At 43.5% G+C, this 22,170-nt stretch overlaps 2 non-coding genes and 18 pseudogenes across 2 annotated transcripts; all 20 read left to right on the top strand.

The window, feature by feature from the left end:
* The first annotated feature begins 12,909 nt into the window (after positions 1-12,909).
* On the top strand, positions 12,910-13,028 carry LOC143929131 (5S ribosomal RNA; annotated as a pseudogene).
* Positions 13,029-13,135: 107 nt separating this feature from the next.
* LOC143929036 (5S ribosomal RNA) lies at positions 13,136-13,254 on the top strand (annotated as a pseudogene).
* A 106-nt stretch (positions 13,255-13,360) lies between these two features.
* Positions 13,361-13,479, top strand: LOC143928415 (5S ribosomal RNA; annotated as a pseudogene).
* Positions 13,480-13,589: 110 nt separating this feature from the next.
* LOC143928702 (5S ribosomal RNA) lies at positions 13,590-13,708 on the top strand (annotated as a pseudogene).
* A 107-nt stretch (positions 13,709-13,815) lies between these two features.
* LOC143928473 (5S ribosomal RNA) lies at positions 13,816-13,934 on the top strand (annotated as a pseudogene).
* Positions 13,935-14,041: 107 nt separating this feature from the next.
* LOC143928448 (5S ribosomal RNA) lies at positions 14,042-14,160 on the top strand. Its single transcript, XR_013262408.1, has one exon. It is a non-coding gene; the product is annotated as a 5S ribosomal RNA (ribosomal RNA).
* Positions 14,161-14,494: 334 nt separating this feature from the next.
* LOC143928915 (5S ribosomal RNA) lies at positions 14,495-14,613 on the top strand (annotated as a pseudogene).
* A 335-nt stretch (positions 14,614-14,948) lies between these two features.
* On the top strand, positions 14,949-15,067 carry LOC143928805 (5S ribosomal RNA; annotated as a pseudogene).
* A 327-nt stretch (positions 15,068-15,394) lies between these two features.
* On the top strand, positions 15,395-15,523 carry LOC143928720 (5S ribosomal RNA; annotated as a pseudogene).
* A 109-nt stretch (positions 15,524-15,632) lies between these two features.
* Positions 15,633-15,751, top strand: LOC143928447 (5S ribosomal RNA; annotated as a pseudogene).
* Positions 15,752-15,858: 107 nt separating this feature from the next.
* LOC143928481 (5S ribosomal RNA) lies at positions 15,859-15,977 on the top strand (annotated as a pseudogene).
* A 107-nt stretch (positions 15,978-16,084) lies between these two features.
* LOC143928721 (5S ribosomal RNA) lies at positions 16,085-16,203 on the top strand (annotated as a pseudogene).
* Positions 16,204-16,517: 314 nt separating this feature from the next.
* On the top strand, positions 16,518-16,636 carry LOC143928683 (5S ribosomal RNA; annotated as a pseudogene).
* Positions 16,637-16,745: 109 nt separating this feature from the next.
* LOC143928482 (5S ribosomal RNA) lies at positions 16,746-16,864 on the top strand. Its single transcript, XR_013262411.1, has one exon. It is a non-coding gene; the product is annotated as a 5S ribosomal RNA (ribosomal RNA).
* Positions 16,865-17,189: 325 nt separating this feature from the next.
* On the top strand, positions 17,190-17,308 carry LOC143928854 (5S ribosomal RNA; annotated as a pseudogene).
* A 107-nt stretch (positions 17,309-17,415) lies between these two features.
* On the top strand, positions 17,416-17,534 carry LOC143929127 (5S ribosomal RNA; annotated as a pseudogene).
* Positions 17,535-17,642: 108 nt separating this feature from the next.
* LOC143928833 (5S ribosomal RNA) lies at positions 17,643-17,761 on the top strand (annotated as a pseudogene).
* Positions 17,762-17,868: 107 nt separating this feature from the next.
* On the top strand, positions 17,869-17,987 carry LOC143928483 (5S ribosomal RNA; annotated as a pseudogene).
* Positions 17,988-18,094: 107 nt separating this feature from the next.
* LOC143928808 (5S ribosomal RNA) lies at positions 18,095-18,213 on the top strand (annotated as a pseudogene).
* Positions 18,214-18,321: 108 nt separating this feature from the next.
* On the top strand, positions 18,322-18,440 carry LOC143929029 (5S ribosomal RNA; annotated as a pseudogene).
* Positions 18,441-22,170: the final 3,730 nt, after the last annotated feature.

Below are 22,170 nucleotides of genomic sequence, written 5' to 3'. Positions count from 1 at the left end.
TAATAATTTGCTCGCTATGAAGTGGAGGGATAATAAGAATGTTTTCGTTCTTACCTCCCTTCATGCAGACACGACGGTCCAAATTCATACGGCAACTGGTATTGTGGAGAAACCCCTCTGTGTCCACAAATATAACCAAAATATGGGAGGGGTGGACCTCAATGACCAGTTGTTGGCGCCCTATCTAGTTGCCCATAAGGCCAGACGCTGGTAGAAAAAAGTGTCTGTTTACTTATTTCAATTGGCTATGCTGAATGCTTTTGTGCTATACAAAGCTTCAGACGGGACTTTAACCTTTCTTTTCTTCCAGAGAGAGGTTGTCACAGAGCTTCTGTATCCAGACGGTTCTGCACCTCACCATTCCCAACCAAATGCAGTAAGCCGGCTGCATGAGAGGCATTATGCTTATGCCCACCCGAGTACCCCTACCCAACGAGCCCCCCAAAGAAGATGTTGTGTCTGTACCAAGCGCGGATATAGGCGTGACACCCGTTGTTATTGTCCACGCTGTCCTGGCAATCCTGGTCTTTGCCTTGGTGAGTGTTTTGAACGCTACCATGAACTAATGAAGTATTAGCGTAGGGTACAGCATTTCACAGGCTAGGCACACTAACACAGGGTCTCCCAAGATGCCATTGCATTTTGAGAGACCCGAACAGTTGTTACATTTTACAGTTCAAAAAAAAGTGTAAAAAAAATAAAAAAAAAGTAAAACAAAAAAAATATATATATAAAATATAAAAACCAAAAATAGTTGTCATTTTATTGTTCTCTCTCTCTTCTCTCAATTTTTTTTATACTTTACTGTTTACTGTGTTTTATTGTTAACCATTTTTTTTGTTTTCAGGTACGCCATTCAGCTGCGGCGCGGATTTATTTATCTTGACAGCAATAGCGTTTGCTCCCACGATACATAAAGCCGTGACTCCAGTGCTGTAGGAGGTGATTTCACCGCCACAGTTAAAAAAAAAAGAGCATATATGCCAAAGCATGGGGGCAGCAGGGGAGGAGGAGCGATTTTGCTCCTAATGCCGCATACATACGGTCGAAATTCCGATGGAGGGCTTGCCCATGGAAAAGTTTGACCGTGTGTACGCGGCATAACTTTTTGCGGGAGGATGCCCCCATGCTTCGGCATATATATATTTTAGGCACAGGTTGTGTTAAAAAATTTTTTATTTTTTACTGTATTTTTTGGCATTTGCTTTGCAGGTATGGTATGGTAAGGTTTTACTGTTATACTGTAATGTTACCTTGTTATAACGTTAACCATAATTTGCTTAGCAGGTACGCCATTCAGTTGCAGCGTGGATTTTTTTATCTTGACAGCAACAGCGTTTGCTCCCATGATACATAAAGCCACGACTCCAACGCTGTAGGAGGTGATTTCACCACTACAGTTAAAAAAAAAGAGCATATATGCCCAAAGCATGGGGGCAGCAGGGGCGGAGGAGCGATTTTGCTCCTAATGCGATCGAAATTCCAACGGAGGGCTTGGCGTGGAAAAGTTTGACCGTGTGTACGCGGCATAACTTTTTTGTGGGAGGATGCCCCCATGCTTCGGCATATATAAATGGTGCATGTATGTCCATCATTAGAAGTGGGTGGATGAAGGGAGGTATTCTAATGGTGGGCATACCCACGATCAATCTCTTTTTTTTTTGTTCAGCCAACATGACGCTCAGCAAATAGCTTGGGGTGTCTACTTTCCAAAATGGGGTCATTTGGGGGGGTTTTGTGCTATTTTGGCATTTTATGGCCTTCGAAACTGTAATAGGTAGTGAGGAGTGAAATCAAAAATTTGCGCCCTTAGAAATACAGAAGGTGGCGATTGGTTTTCGGGGCCCCGTACGCAGCTAGGCTCCCACACATGTGGTATTCCTGTACTCAGGAGAAGCAGCAAAATTTATTTTGGGGTGCAATTCCACATATAACCATGGCATGTGTGAGCAATATATAATTTAGTGACAACTTTTTGTAAAAAAAAAATTATTTTTATTTTTTGTCATTATTCAATCCCTTGGGACAAAAAAAAAATTTGATGGGCTCAACATGCCCCTCAGCAAATAGCTTGGGGTATCTACTTTCCAAAATGGGGTCATTTGGGGGGGGGGGGTTTGTGCCATCTTGGCATTTTATGGCCTTCAAAACTGTGATAGGTAGTGAGGAGTAAAATAAAAAATTAATACCCTTAGAAATCCTGAAGACGGTGCTTGGATTTTCGGGGTCCCGTACGCGGCTAGGCTCCCAAAAAGTCACACACATGTGGTATCCCTGTACTCAGGAGAAGCAGCAGAATGTATTTTGGGGTGTAATTTCACATATGCCTATAGCATGTGTGAGCAATATATCATTTAGTGACAACTTTGTGCAAAATAAAAAAGGTTGTAATATTCCCACAACTTGTGGCAAAAAAAAATATTCAATGGTCTCAACATGCCCCTCAGCAAATAGCTTGGGGTGTCTACTTTCCAAAATGGGGTCATTGGGGGGGGGGGTTGTGCCATCTTGGCATTTTATGGCCTTCAAAACTGTGATAGGTAGTGATAGGTAATGAGGAGTAAAATAAAAAATGAATGCCCTTAGAAATCCTGAAGGCGGTGCTTGGATTTCGGGGTCCCGTACGCGGCTGGGCTCCCAAAAAGTCCCACACATGTGGTATCTCCATACTCAGGAGAAGCAGCATAATGTATTTTGGGGTGTAATTTCACATATGCCCATAGCATGTGTGAGTAATATATCATTTAGTGACAACTTTGAGCAAAAAAAAGTTTGTACTATTCCCGCAACTTGTGGCAAAATATAAAATATTCCATGGACTCCACATGCCTCTCAGTAAATAGCTTGGGGTGTCTACTTTCCAAAATGGGGTCATTTGAGGGGGTTTTGTGCTATTTTGGCATTTTATGGCCTTCAAAACTGTGATAGGTAGCGAGGAGTGAAATCAAAAATTTTCACCCTTCGAAATCCTGAAGGCGGTGATTGGTTTTCGGGGCCCCGTACGCAGCTAGGCTCACAAAAAGTCCCACATATGTGGTATCCCTGTACTCAGGAGAAGCAGCTAAATGTATTTTGGGGTGCAATTTCACATATAACCATGGCATGTGTGAGCAACATATAATTTAGTGACTACTTTTTGTAAAAAAAAATAAAAATTATTTTTTGTCATTATTCAATCCCTTGGGACAAAAAAAAATATTCAATGGTCTCAACATGCCCATCAGCAAATAGCTTGGGGTGTCTAATTTCCAAAATGGGGTCATTTGGTGGGGCTTTGTACCATCTTGGCATTTTATGGCCTTTAAAACTGTAACAGGTAGTAAGGAGTGAAATCAAAAATGTTCACCATCCTTCTTTGATTTCTTTGTTCCACTTGAAATTTCAATAAAATGTCAGTTTTCAAAAAAAAAATTTCACCCTTAGAAATCCTGAAGGTGGTGATTGGTTTTCGGGGTGCCGTGCATGACTAGGCTCCCAAAAAGTCCCACACATGTGGTATCCCCATACTCGGGAGAAGTAGCAGAATATATTTTGGGGTGCAATTCCACATATAACCATGGCATGTGTGAGCAATATATCATTTAGTGACAACTTTTTGTAAAAATTATTATTTTTTTTGTCATTATTCAATCCCAAAAAAAAAAAATATTCAATGGGCTCAACATGCCCTTCAGCAATGTCCTTGGGGTGTCTACTTTCCAAAATGGGGTCATTTGGGGGGGGTTGTACTGCCCTGCCATTTTAGCACCTCAAGAAATGAGATAGGCAGTCATAAATTAAAAGCTGTGTAAATTCCAGAAAATGCACTCTAGTTTGTAGACGCTATAACTTTTGCGAAAACCAATAAATATACACTTATTGACATTTTTTTTACTAAAGACATGTGGCTGAATACATTTTGCCCTAATTGTATGACTAAAATTTAGTTTATTCGATTTTTCTTATAACAAAAATAAGAAATTATCTTTTTTTTTCAAAATTTTCAGTCTTTTTCCATTTATATTGCAAAAAATAAAAATCGCAGAGGCAATCAAATACCATCAAAAGATAGCTCTATTTGTGGGAAGAAAAGGACGCAAATTTCGTTTGGTTACAACATTGCATGACCGCGCAATTACCAGTTAAAGTGGTGCAGTGTGAAATTGTAAAAAGACCTCTGGTCCTTAGGCTGCCAATTGGTCCGGGGCTGAAGTGGTTAAGAAACAGAAAATAAACATATATTTTAGGATAACATTGAGTCAGCATCGGTCTCAAAATGGGTGTTGTAATACTCAAAATGGGTTTTTGAAAAGCAGTGTATAAGTTTATATTTTGTCCGAGATATTTGCAAAACCCTCATTAAGACAGTATGTCGATAATTTTATGAGATGATATGTTTTAATATTTGTATATCGCCAAAGAGAGCACAATGTAAAAAAAAGTTTACTTTTGTAGTTTACATGTATGTTGATAGTTTTTTCGAAGATAGATGAATTATGCTAATAATAATAACCTAGTAATAATAGAATAGGTCGGCTATAAGATTGGAAATATAAATGAAAAACGGATTACATTAAATGTAAGATATGATTGATATTATTTGATTGATTGCAACGGTGTCTCAAATAGACAGAACAAGGCTAACGGAACCTGACTAAATGTAACAAATGTTGAGTCGACGTTATGTCTTATAATTTTCTCCCTTTCGCCTTGGTATTTTTAAGAGAATTAAACTTTATGATAATGTATCCCTTTTAAGCAATGTAGTCTATGTCTTTCTTCTCTCGCTCTATCTTTCTCCTCTCTCAAATCTTTCTTTCTCTCTTGTTCTACTCCCTTTTTTCTCTATGCTCTTCCCTCTTCTCTCATTTTTCGTCTCGATTCTCTCTCTACACTCTCTTCTTTCTCTCTTCTCTCCCACCCTCTCTTCTATCTCTTTCTCGCTTTCCTCTCTCCATATTCTCTCTCTCTCGAGTCTCTTTTTTTCTTTTTTCTGATTTTTAAAAAAAATATTTATCTTTATCAAAAAAGAGTAGTAGATAATACATTGTAACCGCACATTCCACCAAATACTTTTCTATCATTATAACATCATTATAACATTCAAACTAACATTCATACTGACTACACCACCTCCAGGGAGTTTACACACACACACACACATATATATATATATATATATATATATATATATATATATATATATATATATACACATATAACTTTATCTTTTACTCACACCGTGGCCTGATGGATACTTATCACAAGACCCGGCAGCTGTGGAGAGTTATAGGCCGATATCACTATTAAATATGGACGTGAAAATCTACGTGAAAATAATGGCCGAGCGATTGAAAACACTCCTCCCCGATTGGATACATACCGATCAGGTGGGATTCGTACAGGGACGGGAGGGGAGGGATAACTCCTTGAAGTCGATCATTCTGATTCAAGAAGCAATAAGAAGGAAGACCCCCACACTACTTCTATCTGTTGACGCCGAGAAGGCCTTTGATAGAGTGGATTGGGAGTTTATAAAGGAGACCCTAAAATATATGGGACTGGGTGAGAGAATGATGAGATGGGTAAATGCGTTATATGCTCGGCCGACTGCCAGGATCAGGGTGAATGGATCTCTGTCTCGCCCCCTTTAATTGTTTAAAGGAACAAGACAGGGATGTCCCCTATCGCTGATTCTCTTTGTGATCACTCTGGAGCCCCTTCTAGTAGCGATCCTGAAGGAACCAGGATCTTAGGGGAGTAGAGGTGGGAGGAAGAGAATATAAGGTATCGGCATTTGCCGACGTCTTATTGCTATATATAGCAAACCCCAGAACATCGATCCCATCGGCACTTAAAGAACTGGAACAATATGGACGACTCTCAAATTTTTAAATTAACCTGTCGAAGTCAGAAATCCTTAACTTGAACCTATCAGAGATAGAGCAGAGAACTCTGTCCACAATTCTGCCTTTCAAGTGGTGTAGTGGAGAACTGAGTTATCTAGGGATAAAATTAACGGCACAAAGGTCTAATTTGTATGAAGCTAATTACATGCCCCTCTTAAATAAAATTAAAGGACAAATGAAAATGATGAAGTACAAAGCAGTATCATGGATGGGCAGAATAAACGTAATAAAAACGTTTATATTGCCAATTGTAATTTATACATTTCAAATGATCCCCATTCTGCTCCCGGGAATTTTTTTCAGAAAATTTAAATCTCTGGTTTTATCATATATATGGTCCCCAAAAAACCTCGAATCGCGTATAAGGTCCTAGTAAAGGAAAAGGAAAGCGGAGGAGTGGCATTACCTGACTTTAAAAAAATACTATGAAACGATAGTAATATCTAGAATAGCAGACTGGCTGCATAATCAGAAAGAGAAGAGTTGGGTGAAGTTAGAAACTAGACTAAGCGGGACGGAATTGGCAAAAAGTAAGCACTAGCAGTATAACAAGACACACATTTAAAACATGGGACAAAATAAATAAGTCACATAATTGGCCATATAACTCCCCATTAATGTCACTGTTGGACACAGAATATTTTTTGCCAGGGAAAGAGGAGAGGCTATATTTTAGTAGATGGGCAGAGAGAGAAGAAATATTACTAGGGGAGGTGATTAAAGGGAATAGGATATTCACGTATAAGGAAATCACTCAAGAGTGGGGGCACAAACCATTAGATAGATGGAGACACAACCAATTAGCACATTTCACACAGGGGCTTTCACAGCCCTTACGAGGACTGTCTCAGCTTAGACCACTAGAGAAATTGTTTAAGGATGCACAGTGTCTGGTGAAAAGAGTATCAAAAATATATAAAATACTAAGACATGAGGGAGATCTGCAGTTACCAGCATATCTAGGGAAATGGGAAGGGGAATTGGGGTCACTAAGAAAAGAAGAGCACAGGATGAAAATACTTAAAATGACACATTCGCTCCCAAGAGACTCCCGAACGATTGAAATGTCATACAAATTAATAGCGAGGTGGTATATGACGCCCCATAGAAGAGCAGTCAACCTGTTGGAGGGAATGTAGGGAGCAAGGTTCCCTTAAACATATATGGTGGGACTGCCCGAAAATATCCCCGTTTTGGGACAAAATACTCGAAATCATATTCTTGGTGACAGGAAGGAGGATTAGTAAATGCCCATGGGCTTGTCTGTTCCATGATACAGAGATAGGAGTAAGGCAATACAAAAGTACGATAGTCCCTCTTCTGTTGAATGCAGCCAAAGCCTTGATCCCATATTACTGGACAAGTACACAGGTTCCAACAATTCCGGAATGGGTGAAGAGGGTGGAGCAGGGCAGGCTAATAGAAGAATCGATTCAAAAAATCCAGGATATAGAGGGGGAAGGCCAAGGGAAATGGCAAAAATGGCTGGCATTCTTGGCGAAGGGGGACTGTCGGGCCTTTTTTCGTGTGAGAAGAGGACAGAGAGGACGGTGAGGGTGTAGGGGGAGATAGAGGGGCATATCTCCCTTTTTTTTATTGCCCCGGAGGGAGGGGGGGGGACAAGAGGGTATTATAGGGTGGTTTTTGTATTAGGCAATGAAGAGTGTTGTGAGAAGACCCTGTAATAAATTGTATTGATGGCTTTTTTTTATAAATGAATATGTATAAAGTGGAAAAAAGAAAAATAAAGAATATATAAAAAAAAAAAAAAAACAAGTCCTCCTCTTTGTTTTATCCCAAAAAATTTAAAAAGGGATCAAAACTTCCATCATTCTCTTCCCTTCTCACGAATAAATAAGTAAATTGCACACTGCCCATTGTGTTTTATTATATTGCTCTCTCCTATTTTGAGCTGAAAGGCCCCCGTCTCCCATACTTTTTACAGCCACTCTGTAATAAAGGGTGGTCGCTCCAATGCAAGGTGACACAGGCTTTTGGCTGCATTAATCAAATGACATAGCACAGATTTTTTTTAAGGCTGCACCGGGATTTGAGCGCAATGGAGGCAGCATCGTCTGGTATTAAAAATTCTGTAAAATTTTGGGAAATCCTCTGATTCTCCACGCAAAATTGTCTGATCTTTGAACATGTCCACCTATGAAAATTTGTGAAGCCTAGTAACACTGCATAAGCATTTTACAGTTAGATGTTCTTGTAGAGATCGATGAGCTCAATCTCACTTTCTATTCTCTCTTCTCTCTCTCTCTTCTCTTCTCTCTTTGCTCTTTATTTATAATTTTTCTTTTTTTCTCTCCACTATCTATTTCTTTATCTTCTACTTCTGTCTTTCTCCTATCTCTTTCTTTCTCCCATCTTCTCTCTTTCATTTCACGCTCTCGCTTACTCTCTTTCTTCTCTCTCTATTTCTTCTTTCTACCTTTCCCTTTTCTCTCTTCTTTTCTCTCTATTCTTTCTCTCTTATCATGCTAGTGAGTTAGGTTGTCCCATCACCTAAGAGACTCTGCTCACCTCTTACCATCTAAAAGAGACAGTATAGCTGTCAAATTACTGCCATTTAACTTTGCCGCACCACCTTTATATTGATGTACCACATGGTTCCTGTATGTCAACACCTATGGGCCGAGAATCAGATGTTTAAGTTGCGTTCATATCACACATGTTTTCTTGTTTTATGTGATGTTAGCACAGTTAAATATTATAATTTTTGCAATACTAAGGCCGCGTACACACGAGAGGACTGTCCGTCCAACTTAGTCCGCTGAAACACATTTCAGCGGACAGTCCGCTCGTGTGTGGGCTTCAGCTGACTTTTTCAGCGGACAGTCTGGCGGACTAAGTCTTTCGGAATTTCCGTAATACAGTCCGTCCAACTTTGGTTTCAGCGGACAGTCCGCTCGTGAGTAGGCAAGTTGGACGGACTAAGTATGGCGCATGCTCAGAAAGGATTTACACGGCCGAAGGTTGCATTGCAGTGTATTGGACGTCGTATTTCTAGTCCCGTCGTACGTGCTGTACACGTCATCACGCAAGCTTTCAGCGGACTGTCTGTTCATCGTGTGTGGTCAAGTCCGTTCATTCAAAAGTAGGACGGACTGTCTGTCGGATTGTCTGACGGACTTAGTTGGCCAGACAGTCCGCCCGTGTGTACGCGGCTTAAGTTTCATGCACCCCATTCTGTCTTGCCTCCATGGGCCATCCAGTCTCATCTATACATAAAAAGCGGCAATCTTATGCACCTATCGCCCTCACTTCCTGTTTGATCACAATGGTATATCAGACAAACAAACTAGGCCTACTTCCACCATTTTTCCATACCCATGGTAGCACAAATCTGCGGTTTACGCACACATACATTCATTTGTTGTTGGCAATGAAAGTAGCGGCCAATCACAACATTCATTCACCTATTTCACGTGTTGTCTTCCTCACTCTGTACCCCACCGAATCTACTCATATAGGTTAGTCCTTTAATTAGCTCGGTAAAAGTTCTAAGAACACTACCCGCCTACGTTCTCCTATAGCCCTCCCACATCCTCCCCTACATCCACAGTACTAGCGCAAACACGGTTTGAAAGTAAATTATGCCATCTCTAAGAACACACAACAACCTCCCCCCCCCAGAATACTGGCGATGTATGTAGTAATGCAATTCCTAAAATCAGTCAGTGCTGCATGCTGTATCCTTACCATCAAACCAGTACTTGATCTCAACATCATCCATACATCTGGAATTTCTGATTAATCGAGTACTCTGGAAATCCTGAGGTGTGTAGATTCGGGTAAAGTTAATATAGACTTAAGGTGTTCTTATTGGAGCGTTTGTGAACAGTAGCAGTGAAACAACCCTGTAGCCCTGTTAGTGATGTTCAGCTTCTTTGCTGCTTGTTGATGCATAGACATGAAAGAATGATGAAAGGGTTATGCTAACTGTACATGATACTCATTTGTGTCTGTACTCAATCACTGAGCAGGCGTTAGACTTGTTTCAAACTGTAACTTTCCATTACAGTAGCATTCAGAAGGTAGCTATCATGTATCTTACCCTTTTCCTTATGGTATGTCCATTCGAGTGCCATGACTGTAATCCATACGACTGCTCCGCCACAGAGGGCAATGCTCCAGAGCTTCACATCAGGTCCTAAGAGATTCATTCTTCAGTCTTCTTGCTCGGGCACTAGTAGGTGGTGGAGATGACCTGTCATGACTGTAATCCATACGACTGCTCCGCCACAGAGGGCAATGCTCCAGAGCTTCACATCAGGTCCTAAGAGATTCATTCTTCAGTCTTCTTGCTCGGGCACTAGTAGGTGGTGGAGATGACCTAGAATGTAAGGGCACAGAACAATATCTGCCAGCAGCAGACCGACCTATATGTTCTCTTGGAGCTACAGTTCTTTTACAGTAAAAAAGAATGGTGTTGCGCTCCACACAAAATTAATTAAATCTAGTAACAATAAATAAATAATCGCATATAAAATCTAAAAGACGCACCTATGCGATTAAAATTAAGATCAAATAAAAAGATATAAATAATCTATCCAATCGTAATACAGTGCAAGTGAAGTAATACAAACGAAAAACGCAGATTCTGATAATATCAATCCAGAAAGTTGTGAAATCAAAAAGGTGTGTCTCAGTCCATAAAAGTGCATCCAAGTGCCAGCGTGTATACAGAAAATTGTGTAAGGGTAAAATCCAACAAATAAATAAATAAAAATGTGTAAAAAAATATATCAAAGAATAAATAAATAAACCTAAAAAAACAGCAATTCAAAAAAGGTTTCTTAAAGTGTCTCTAATTGACATAAAAGACTAGCAATCCATATCAGTTCATGCAAGATAAAGTGAATCCTCGCTGTGCTGTGTGATGGGCACTTGGATGCACTTTTATGGACTGAGACACACCTTTTTGATTTCACAACTTTCTGGATTGATATTATCAGAATCTGCGTTTTTCGTTTGTATTACTTCACTTGCACTGTATTACGATTGGATAGATTATTTATATCTTTTTATTTGATCTTAGTATGAATAACACTAGGAATATGTGTATATTCTGAACACCCCATTAATCACTTTGAATGATTTTATGCACATAGGTTGTAGATATAATTTAAATTAATTTTAATCGCATAGGTGCGTCTTTTAGATTTTATATGCGATTATTTATTTATTGTTACTAGATTTAATTAATGTTGTGTGGAGCGCAACACCATTCTTTTTTACTATTTATCACTTGAGGGGAGGGTTTGCACCTCTGTCGGTGGTTTGCTGCAACCATACCAGTTCTGTTTAATTCACCATTTTAGCGCGAGGATAACCTACTATTACCAGTTCTTTTACAGTGTTCCTAATACATGTAGTCTTTCAGGTTTACAGCAGTGGAAGATACAAGAATAATCTGAAATGGTCTTTTCTCATTAGGGGACAAAGTGGTCCGGGGTGTGTGATTCTTAATGTACCCCCAATCTCCTGACTTTAGTCCATGAGTTCTATCACTTGTATCCACTTTGTCTAGCTTTGGCCCTGGAAAAAGTATCAGAAAACACATTTGCCAATTTACATACATATTCTATCATGGCATCTTGACCATTTATTAAAGTCTCTGTGTCTGGCTCTAAAAGGGTTGCAGGAAGTCTTTTAGGAGGTCGTCCAAATAGTATGTCAAAAGGTGACAGTCCATGTTTCTCCTTAGGGGTGGTCCTTATGGTTGCTAAGGTAGTAGTGCTTCTACCCATGTACTTTTTCCATTAGCAGTTATCTTAGCAAGATACCTCTTTAAAGTTTGATTGCTGCGCTCTACCATCCCACTAGCTTGTGGTCTATACGGGATATGTAGCTGCTGTTTTATCCCCAAAATATTCACCACTTCCGCCATTAATTTATTATCAAAATGTGTATCTCTATGTGAAGAGAAGACAGCCCCTAAACCATTTTACTACTGTACGGGCATCATTTCTCACGGTTGGGCATAGTATATGATGTGGAGAGTGTGCGCTCCCCCTCCGGAGATTGGAGCGCGCACTCTATCACCGACACCCCCAAATTCGCCCGAGTGGGGAACTGGAACCGAAAAGCGCGTCGCAGCTGGAGAAACCTGAAAAACATATGGTTCAGTAGATCTTGATCTCTTTTTAGGTCATCGAAGGGGACCAGCCATTCTTGCTATACTATGTTGCCTAATGTTGTGACCCCATGCCTGGCCCATACAATTGGATCAGGGATGGAGTGGAAGTGAGGTAGACGGGGACTCCACCAGAGGGGAGTTGTTGGGGACCAGACATCTGGATTCACCATTTGCCTGTTAACTATTTCCCACCCCTTCAGAGTCGTGCGCATCAGGAAGGTTATCCCAGGGTTAGAGCAGGGCCCCCTATGGATCAGGTATCTCATTTATGCATACGAGCCCAACAAAGCTGCCACCAATGAGGATGCAGGATTAGCTGGGCTCTCAGAGAGCCACCATTTAATCATCAATAGGACCGCTGCCCAATAGTACTTCAGGAAGCATGGCAGCGCCAGACCCCCGAGTGTAAGGGGCAGTTGAAGGGTCACTCTGGCTATTCTGGGGGCTTTCCCATTCCAAACAAAGGACGTGATGGTGCTATCTAATTGTCTAAAAAATCTGTTAGGTATAGGTACAGGAGTCTGGCGAAAGAGGTAAGTAAACTTGGGCAGAACCGACATTTAACCAGATTTACACGTCCCACTGGCGATAAGGGCAGGGATCTCCACGTGTTGCATTTCTGGGTCAGCAGGGTGACCACCGGGTTCAGATTGAGGTTGATATATTGCCCCAGATTGAGGTGCATCTCTACTCCCAGGTACTTAAATTAAGTGACCCTCTTCAACTGCCCATCCGCCAGTGGAATAAAACAGACTTCCCCCAGTTTATGCAGATACCTGTGTTGATGTCAACGACCTGTTTTATTTTTCTGCTTGTTTGCCGAGGTGACCATCTTGGCGTTTGTCAAGAGGGTTGAGAGTGGCCAGCAAGTTGGCCTACGGCTACATCACCCTGAATGCGCCTGATCGCATTTGATCTCGGATGCTAAGCAGGGTCGGGCCTGGTTTGTACCTGGTTGGGAGACCACCTAAGAATATCAGGTGCCGTAGGCTTTTTTTAATATGTTGTTGGCGTCGACGACCTGTTTTATTTTTCTGCTTGTTTGCCGAGGTGACCATCTTGGCGTTTGTCAAGAGGGTTGAGAATGGCCTGCAAGATCGCCTACGGCCACATCACCCTGAATGTTCACGATCTCGTCTGATTTTGGATGCTAAGCAGGGTCGGGCCTGGTTAGTACCTGGATGGGAGACCGCCTAGGAATACCAGGTGCCGTAGGCTTTTTTTTATATGTTGTTGACGTCGACGACCTGTTTTATTTTTCTGCTTTTTTGCCGGGTGACCATCTTAGCGTTTGTCAAGAGGGTTGAGAGTGGCCATCAAGATCGCCTACGGCAACATCACCCTGAATGCGCCTGATCTCGTCTGATCTCAGATGCTAAGCAGGGTCATGCTTGGTTAGTACCTGGATGGGAGCCTGCCTGGGAATACCAGGTGCCGTAGGCTTTTTTTAATATGTTGTTGGCGTCAACGACATGTTCTATTTTTCTGCTTGTTTGCTGAGGAGGTGAACATCTTGGCATTTGTCAAGAGGGTTGAGAGTGGGCAGTAAGATAGCCTACGGCAACATCACCCTGAATGCACCCGATCTCGTCTGATCTCAGATGCTAAGCCGGGTCGGGCCTGATTAGTACCTGGATGGGAGACGGTCTAAGAATATCAGGTACCGTAGGCTTTTTTTAATATGTTGGTGGCGTCTACGATCGGTTTTATTTTTCTGCTTGTTTGCCGAGGTGACCATCTTGGCGTTTGTCAAGAGGGTTGAGAGTTGCCAGCAAGGTTGCCTAAGGCCACATCACCCTGAATGCGCCCGATCTCGTCTTATTTTGGATGCTAAGCAGGGTAGAGCCTGGTTAGTACCTGGATGGGAGACTGCCTGGGAATACCAGGTGCCGTAGGCTTTTTTCAATATGTTGTTGGCGTCGACGACTTGTTTTATTTTTCTGCTTGTTTGCCGAGGTGACCATCTTGGCGTTTGTCAAGAGGGTTGAGAGTGGCCAGCAAGATCGCCTATGGCCACATCACCCAGAATGCGCCTGATCTCATATGATCTCAGATGCTAAGCAGGATCGGGCCTGGTTAGTACCTGGATGGGAGACCACCTGGGAATACCAGGTGCCGTAGGCCTTTTTTAATATGTTGTTGACGTGAACGACCTATTTTATTTTGCTGCTTGTTTGCCGAGGTGACCATCTTGGCGTTTTTCAAGAGGGTTGAGAGTGGCCAGCAAGATCTGCTTTTAACACATCACCCAGAACGCGCCCGATCTTGTCTGATCTCAGATGCTAAGCAGCGTTGTGCCTGGTTAGTACCTGGATGGGAGACCGCCTGGGAATATCAGGTGCCGTAGGCTTTTTTTAAATATGTTGTTGGCGTCAACGACCTGTTCTATTTTTCTGCTTGTTTGCTGAGGTGAACATCATGGCGTTTGTCAAGAGGCTTGAGAGTGGACAGAAAGATTGCCTAAGGCAACATCACCCTGAATGCGCCGGATCTCATCTGATCTCGGATTCTAAGCAGGGTCCGGCTTGGTTAGTACCTGGATGGGAGACCACCTGGGAACACCAGATGCCGTAGGCTTTTTTTTAATATGTTGTTAACATCAATGACCTATTACATTTTTCTGCTTGTTTGCCGAGGTGACCATCTTTGTGTTTGTCAAGAGGGTGGAGAGTGGCCAGCAAGATCCCTTACGGCCACATCACCATGAATGTTCCCGATCTCGTCTGTTCTCGGATGCTAAGCAGACACAGGCCTGGTTGGTACCTGGATGGAAGACAGCGTGGCAATACCAGGTGCTGTAAGCTTTTTTTTAATATGTTGTTGGCGTCAACGACATTTGTTATTTTTCTGCCTGTTTGCTGAGGTGACCATCTTGGTGTTTGTCAAGAGGGTTGAGAGTGGCCATCAAGATCACCTTTTGCCACATCACCCAGAATGCGCCCGATCTTATCTGATTTCGGATGCTAAGCAGGGTCGTGCCTGGTTAGTACCTGGATGGGAGACCGCCTGGGAATACCAGGTGCCGTTGGCTTTTTTTAATATGTTGTTGGCGTCGACGACCTGTTTTATTTTTTTGCTTGTTTGCTGAGGTGACCATCTTGGCGTTTGTCAAGAAGGTTCAGAGTAGCCAGCAAGATCCCCTACAGCCACATCACTCTGAATGTTCCCAATATCATCTGATGCTAAGCTGGGTCGGGCCTGGTTAGTACCTGGATGGGAGACCGCCTGGGAATACCAGGTTCCGTAGGCTATTTTTTAATATGTTGTTGGCATCAACGACCTGTTTTATTTTTCTGCTTGTTTGCTGAGGTGACCATGTTGGCATTTGTCAAGAAGGTTGAGAGTGGCCAGCAAGATCGCCTATGGCCACATCACCCTGAATGCACCTGATCTCATCTGATCTCATCTGATCTCGGATGCTAAGCAGGGTCGAGCCTGGTTAGTACCTGGTTGGGAGACCGCCTAAGAATTCATGGTACCGTAGGCTTTTTTTATAATATGTTGGTGGCGTCGATGACTTGTTTTATTTTTCTGCTTGTTTGCCGAGGTGACCATCTTGGCGTTTGTCAACAGGGTTGAGAATGGCCTGCAAGATTGCCTATGGCCACATCACCCTGAATGTTCACGATCTCGTCTGATTTTGGATGCTAAGCAGGGTCGGGCCTGGTTAGTACCTGGATGGGAGACCGCCTAGGAATACCAGGTGCCGTAGGCTTTTTTTTTATATGTTGTTGACGTCGACGACCTGTTTTGTTTTTCTGCTTTTTTGCCGGGTGACCATCTTAGCGTTTGTCAAGAGGGTTGAGAGTGGCCAGCAAGATCGCCTACGGCAACATCACCCTGAATGCGCCCGATCTCGTCTGATCTCAGATGCTAAGCAGGGTCATGCTTGGTTAGTACCTGGATGGGAGCCTGCCTGGGAATACCAGGTGCCGTAGGCTTTTTTTAATATGTTGTTGGCGTCGACGACCTGTTTTATTTTTCTGCTTGTTTGCTGAGGTGACCATCTTGGTGTTTGTCAAGAGGGTTGAGAGTGGCCATCAAGATCGCCTTTTGCCACATCACCCACAATGCGCCCGATCTTATCTGAACTCGGATGCTAAGCAGGGTCGTGCCTGGTTAGTACCTGGATGGGAGACCGCCTGGGAATACCGGGTGCCGTTGGCTTTTTTTTAATATGTTGTTGGCGTCAACGACATGTTCTATTTTTCTGCTTGTTTGCTGAGGAGGTGAACATCTTGGCATTTGTCAAGAGGGTCGAGAGTGGACAGGTAGAATGCGCCCGATCTGATATGATCTCGGATGCTAAGCAGGGTCAGGCTTGGTTAGTACCTGGATGGGAGACCGCCTGGGAATACCAGGTGCCGTAGGCTTTTTTTTAATATGTTGTTAACATCAACGACCTATTTTATTTTTCTGCTTGTTTGCCGAGGTGACCATCTTTGTGTTTGTCAAGAGAGTTGAGAGTGCCCAACAAGATCCCCTACAGCCACATTACCCTGAATACGCCCGATCTCGTCTGATCTCGGATGCTAAGCAGGGTCGGGCCTGGTTAGTACCTGCATGGGAGACCGCCTGGGACTACCTGGTGCCATAGGCTTTTTTTTAATATGTTGTTGACGTCAACGACCTGTTTTATTTTTCTGCTTGTTTGTCGAGGTGACCATCTTGGCTTTTTTTTAAGAGGGTTGAGAGTGGGCAGCAAGATGGTCTATGGCTACATCACCCTGAATGCGCCTGATCGCGTCTGATCTCGGAAGTTAAGCAGGGTCGGGCCTGGTTAGTACCTGGATGGGAGACTGCCTAGGAATACCTGGTGCCATAGGCTTTTTTTAACATGTTGTTGCCCTCGGCGACCTGTTTAATTTTTCTGCTTTTTTTGCCGAGTTGACCATCTTGGCATTTGTCATGAGGCTTTAGAGTGGCCAGCAAAATCACCCACGGCCACATCACCCAGAATGCGCCCAATCTCGGATGCTAAGCAATGTCGGGCCTGGTAATTACCTGGATGGGAGACCGCCTGGGAATACCAGGTGCCGTAGGCATTTTTTTAATATGTTGTTGGCATCGACGATCTGTTTTATTTTTCTGCTTGTTTGCCAAAGTGACCATCTTGGCGTTTCTCAAGAGGGTTGAGATTGGCCAGCAAGAATGCCTAAGGCCACATCACCCTGAATGTGCCCGATCTCATCTGATCTCAAATGATAAGCAGGGTCGGTCCAGGTTAGTACCTGGATGGGAGACCGCCTAGGAATGCCTCGTGCCGTAGGCTTTTTTTAATATGTTGTTGCCGTCGGCGACCTGTTTAATTTTTCAGCTTTTTTGCCGAGGTGACCATCTTGGCGTTTGTTATGAGGCTTTAGAGTGGCCAGCATGATCACCTAGGGCCACATGACCCTGAATGTGCTTGATCTAGTCTGATCTTGGATGCTAAGCAGAGTCAGGTCTGGTTAGTACCTGGATGGGAGACCGCCTGGGAATACCAGGTGCCGTAGGCTTTTTTTTAATATGTTGTTGGCATCAACGATCTGTTTTATTTTTCTGCTTGTTTGCCGAGGTGACCATCTTGGCGTTTCTCAAGAGGGTTGAGATTGGCAAGCAAGAATGCCTAAAGCCACATCACCCTGAATGTGCCCAATCTCATCTGATCTCGAATGATAAGCCGGGTCGGTCCTGGTTAGTACCTGGATGGGAGACCGCCTAGGAATACCTGGTGCTGTAGGCTTTTTTTCATATGTTGTTGCCGTCAGCGACCTGTTTAATTTTTTTGCTTTTTTGCCGAGGTGACCATCTTGGCGTTTGTCAAGAGGGTTTAGAGTGACCAGCAAGATCGCCTATGGCCACATCACCCCGAATGCACCCGATCTCGTCTGATCTTGGATGCTAAGCAGGGTCAGGTCTGGTTAGTACCTGGATGGGAGACTGCCTGGGAATACCAGGTGCCGTAGGGTTTTTTTAATATGTTGTTGGCGTCGACGACCTATTTTATTTTTCTGCTTGTTTGCCGAGGTGACCATCTTGGCTTTTTTCAAGAGGGTTGAGAATGGCCAACAAGATCTCCTACGGCCACATCACCCTGAATGTTCCCGATTTCGTCTGATCTCAGATGCTAAGTAGGGTTAGGCCTGGTTAGTACCTGGATGGGAGACCGCCTGGGAACACCAGGTGCGGTAGCCTTTTTTTTAATATGTTGTTGGCGTCAACTACCTATCTTATTTTTCTGCTTGTTTGCCGAGGTGACCATCTTGGCGTTTGTCAAGAGGGTTTAGAGTGGCCAGCCAGATGGCCTATGGCTACATCAAACTGAATGCGCCTGATTTTGTTTGATCTTAGATGCTAAGCAGGGTCAGGCCTGGTTAGTACCTGGATGGGAGACCGCCTGGGAATACCAGGTGCGGTAGGCTTTTTTTTACTTTCAAATAGTTTTATTAAGAGATCAAATAATACACAACAGAAAGAGCAGAACATTTTACAATAGTAGCAATATTAAAGAGTAACCAGATATACTGCACTTTAAGTTTGCGGAAATAGTTACGTCAGAAAGATCCAAAACAGATCCGAAAACCATATATACATGGTGCATATCCATTATGAAGGGGAGCTGGGTTGGAGCAAACTTATGATCTCAAAAAGTGGAGAGACATGTAAACAACATTTTCGAAATGTAAGCTATCACAAGAGGTAACTGAAGATGGTCAAGTTCCGCGTGTCAAATTTTATATACAGAAAAAGAGAAAGAGAAGAAGGAATAGTTAGAGAAGAGATGTAGAGACTTATAGGGGAGAGAGGAGGTACATGAGAAAGGGGTAGGGTAAGAGAAAGGGAATGGCCGGATAGCCCACGCGAACCCTGGGCAGTATCTATCGCGCCCAGACGGCCGCCGTTCTGGGCTAGGGAGCCATGAGGCGAGTGTTGAAATCTTTTGGTAGTAAGTTGTCTAACCAAGGTTGCCATATTTTATTAAATTGGGGGATTTTGTCCAGGATTACTGCCTCTATCGTACTATGGATCATAGTCTGCGTGACTCTATGCTTTGCTTCGGAAATATTCAGGGTGGGTGTCCTCCAGGCTTTCGCAATAGTTTGTTTGGCTGCGGTCATCACCTGGAGAAAGACGATTTTGGGCTTTAGTAAATTAATGGGGTAACCAGTTCAGTAAAGCCATTGCAGGGTCAGGATCTATGGGGCTTTGCATCAATAAGGATAATATTTGGAAAATTGTAGTCCAAAATCTCTTCACTACTGGGCATGTCTACCATATATGGACTTGGTTGCCCTGATCTTTGCAGCCCCTAAAACAATTTGGTGAGTAGTTAGGTACAAATTTAGCAATTCTAGAAGGAACCAGGTACCATCGCATTAGGACCTTATAGTTGGCTTCAGAGGCAACAACGTTCTGCGAGGAATTTTTTGTATTGGCCCATATGTCAGTCCATGACTCCGCATCGGGATTGACCGACAGGTCTGTGGCCCACTGTACAGAGTATCGTGGAGGGTCATCAGATGCGGAGGAGAGGCAGGTATAAAGGCGTGAGATAATGCCTGGGGCGTGCGGGTCTGAGTAGCATATGGATTCAAATGGAGACAAAGAGCTGAGGTTGGGACAGGGTTCGACCATTGCCTGGAGAAAGTGGACTATCTGGAGATAGCGAAAACACTCTTTAGGGGGTAATTGCGCCTGGGCCTGCAGATCTGGGAATGCAGTGAAGGAGTTACCCGAAGACAGGTCACACACACGGGTTAGGCCTGCACGGGACCACGCCAAAAAGGCATTTGGCTCCACACAGGCTGGGTAAAAGTTCGGATGACCCAAAAATGAGAGCAAGGGCAGGTGGGGTGATTGCAATTTAAAAGGAATGTCTACCGTGTGCCAAATTTTGAGGGAATGACAGGTAACAGGATTGGTAAGTAGTTTACGTGTCTGAGGAGGGAAACTGATATGGGATGGGCCTCTACAGCTTCCAGACTAACCCACAGTGGGATTTCAGATGTAGCGTGATATAGGGCCATTTGCGACAATTGGGCAGCATAATAATAATTTTTAAAATTTGGTATCCCCAAGCCCCCTCTAAGTTTGTGGCGGAAAAGAACAGTTTTAGAGATCCTAGGCCTTGTGTTACCCCAAATATATTTAAGAGTTTGGCTCTGGATAGCCCTATGGAAATATAGCGGGACCGTGACTGAGCGCACTCTATACAAATACAGCAGTTTGGGTAATAGGGACATTTTTGCAGCCGCAATACGTCCCAACCAGGAGACACACAGGGGCTGCCAGGCATTAAGAAGTGATGAGAGATTACGCAGCATGGGTATGTAGTTTGCTTGGTATAATTGGGCTGGATTTCTAGTCAGTTTTATTCCTAAATAGGGTATATGGGATATGGACCATTGAAAGGGGTAGTTTTCGCGCAGACGTTGGAGAATCTCCACAGGGAGGGACACATCGAGGGCTCTAGATTTAGCTTGATTTACCTCAAGTCCTGAGACCCGAGCAAACGCGTCAAGAACATTAAAAAGATTTGGCAAGGTAGTATGGGGTGAAGTGATAAAAAGGAGGGCGTCGTCCGCAAAGAGACATAATTTATGTGTCGTGGAAGCTATTTCTAGTCCTTGGATATCTGGCTTTGATCTAATCAGGGCTGCTAATGGCTCAATGGCGAGTGCAAAAATTAGAGGGGACAGAAGACACCCCTGCCTAGTACTACGTTGGATTGGAAACCTGTTCGAGCTAAAACCGGAGTAACGAACAAAAGCTTCAGGGTGAGTATATAGATCGTCTATCCAGCGGAGAAAGTGCAGGCCAAATCCCCATCTTTGCAGTATATAAGTAAGGTAGGGCCAGGACACAGTATCAAAAGCTTTGCCTATGTTGAGGGATAGAAGGTGCATGGGTATGCCTCGTGATCTGGCTAGGTGCTGTAAAAGGATGACCCGACGTACGTTATCACTCGCTTGGCGCTTAGGGATGAAACCCACTTGGTCCCTATGGATCAACCCTCCGATGTGTGGGTTCAAACGTGTAGATAGGATCTTCGCTAAAAGTTTTATATCGACATTTAAGAGCGATATGGGCCTATAGTTAGACCAGATGGTATGGTCAGTATTGGGTTTCGGTATCATGGAAACGGAGGCCGTGAATGTATCACCCCCAAAAGTACCCCCTTTTAACAGTGCGTTGAACGAGTTCGCCAGAAGAGGGGCCAGGATGCCGGCAAATCTTTTGTAATATAGACTCGTGGGCAGGAATTACAACCGAACCCGGGATCCGCCCGGGCCAACCGACCAGAAGGGGGGGTGGAGGCAAAGGGGGAGGACAATAGAAAGAGCAAGAAAAGTGGGGAAAGAACAGAAAAACAAAAAAACAACTGCGTAAGGCGAAGCATAGAAAGGCTGTTGTGAAACAGGGAAATCCAAATCGCCCGACCTTAGGGTGCGCGGTCTCTACAACTGGAACCGGAAAACCCGCCATAGAGAAGGCGCACTAGCATGGGGGAGAGCAGTGACTATTCCCCGCAGCACATCGGGAAAACATTTTCCAATTCCAATGAGATCATTTGAGATAGCATCATGATATAAATCAACTCTATAGAAAATAGAAACATTAAACCAAATAACTTTATTATCAGACTCTGTGTGGAGGAGAGGTAAAAAGAAAAAAAAAAGGGGGGAGCAAAATCACCGTCAGAGGCAGCACAGGAGAGACTCAATGGATACGGTACATAGACCTTCTCATGTGCAGCATAACTTAGGGCCATAGGCCCTGGATGGAGAGCAGATGGTAATGTCTTGTGATAGCCACATATGGCCATGAAACGGAGAAGAGGAAATAAGAAAAAAAAAAGAAAAAACTGTTTTCTCTATGCACACAGCAGTCTGTTGAACATGGCAAGCTATTCAGGCCGGTGGAACAAGATTCCCAGGAACATTCTCAAGGTGGTAAAACCAATGGTGAGGAGACTTGAACAGTTCAGCGGGGTACAAATACTCTAGGGCTAGCAAGGCTTATGGTAGGAGCCCTCGATGGAGTACCTTTCCGGATGGATTCCGGTGATTGCAGGTCTCGAGGATCTCGCTTGGGGGTGGCCATATGAGGATATGGAGTTTGCGGCATACCTGAGTATAGTAGCGCTGAGAA

The sequence above is a fragment of the Lithobates pipiens genome, unplaced genomic scaffold (assembly GCF_037356315.1).
Source record: "Lithobates pipiens isolate NorthernLeopardFrog02 unplaced genomic scaffold, aLitPip1_a1.2 Scaffold_23, whole genome shotgun sequence".
In the NCBI taxonomy this organism is placed as follows: domain Eukaryota; kingdom Metazoa; phylum Chordata; class Amphibia; order Anura; family Ranidae; genus Lithobates; species Lithobates pipiens.
The sequence above is the reverse complement of the archived record's forward strand: the minus strand, read 5'-3'. Positions and strand labels throughout refer to the sequence as shown.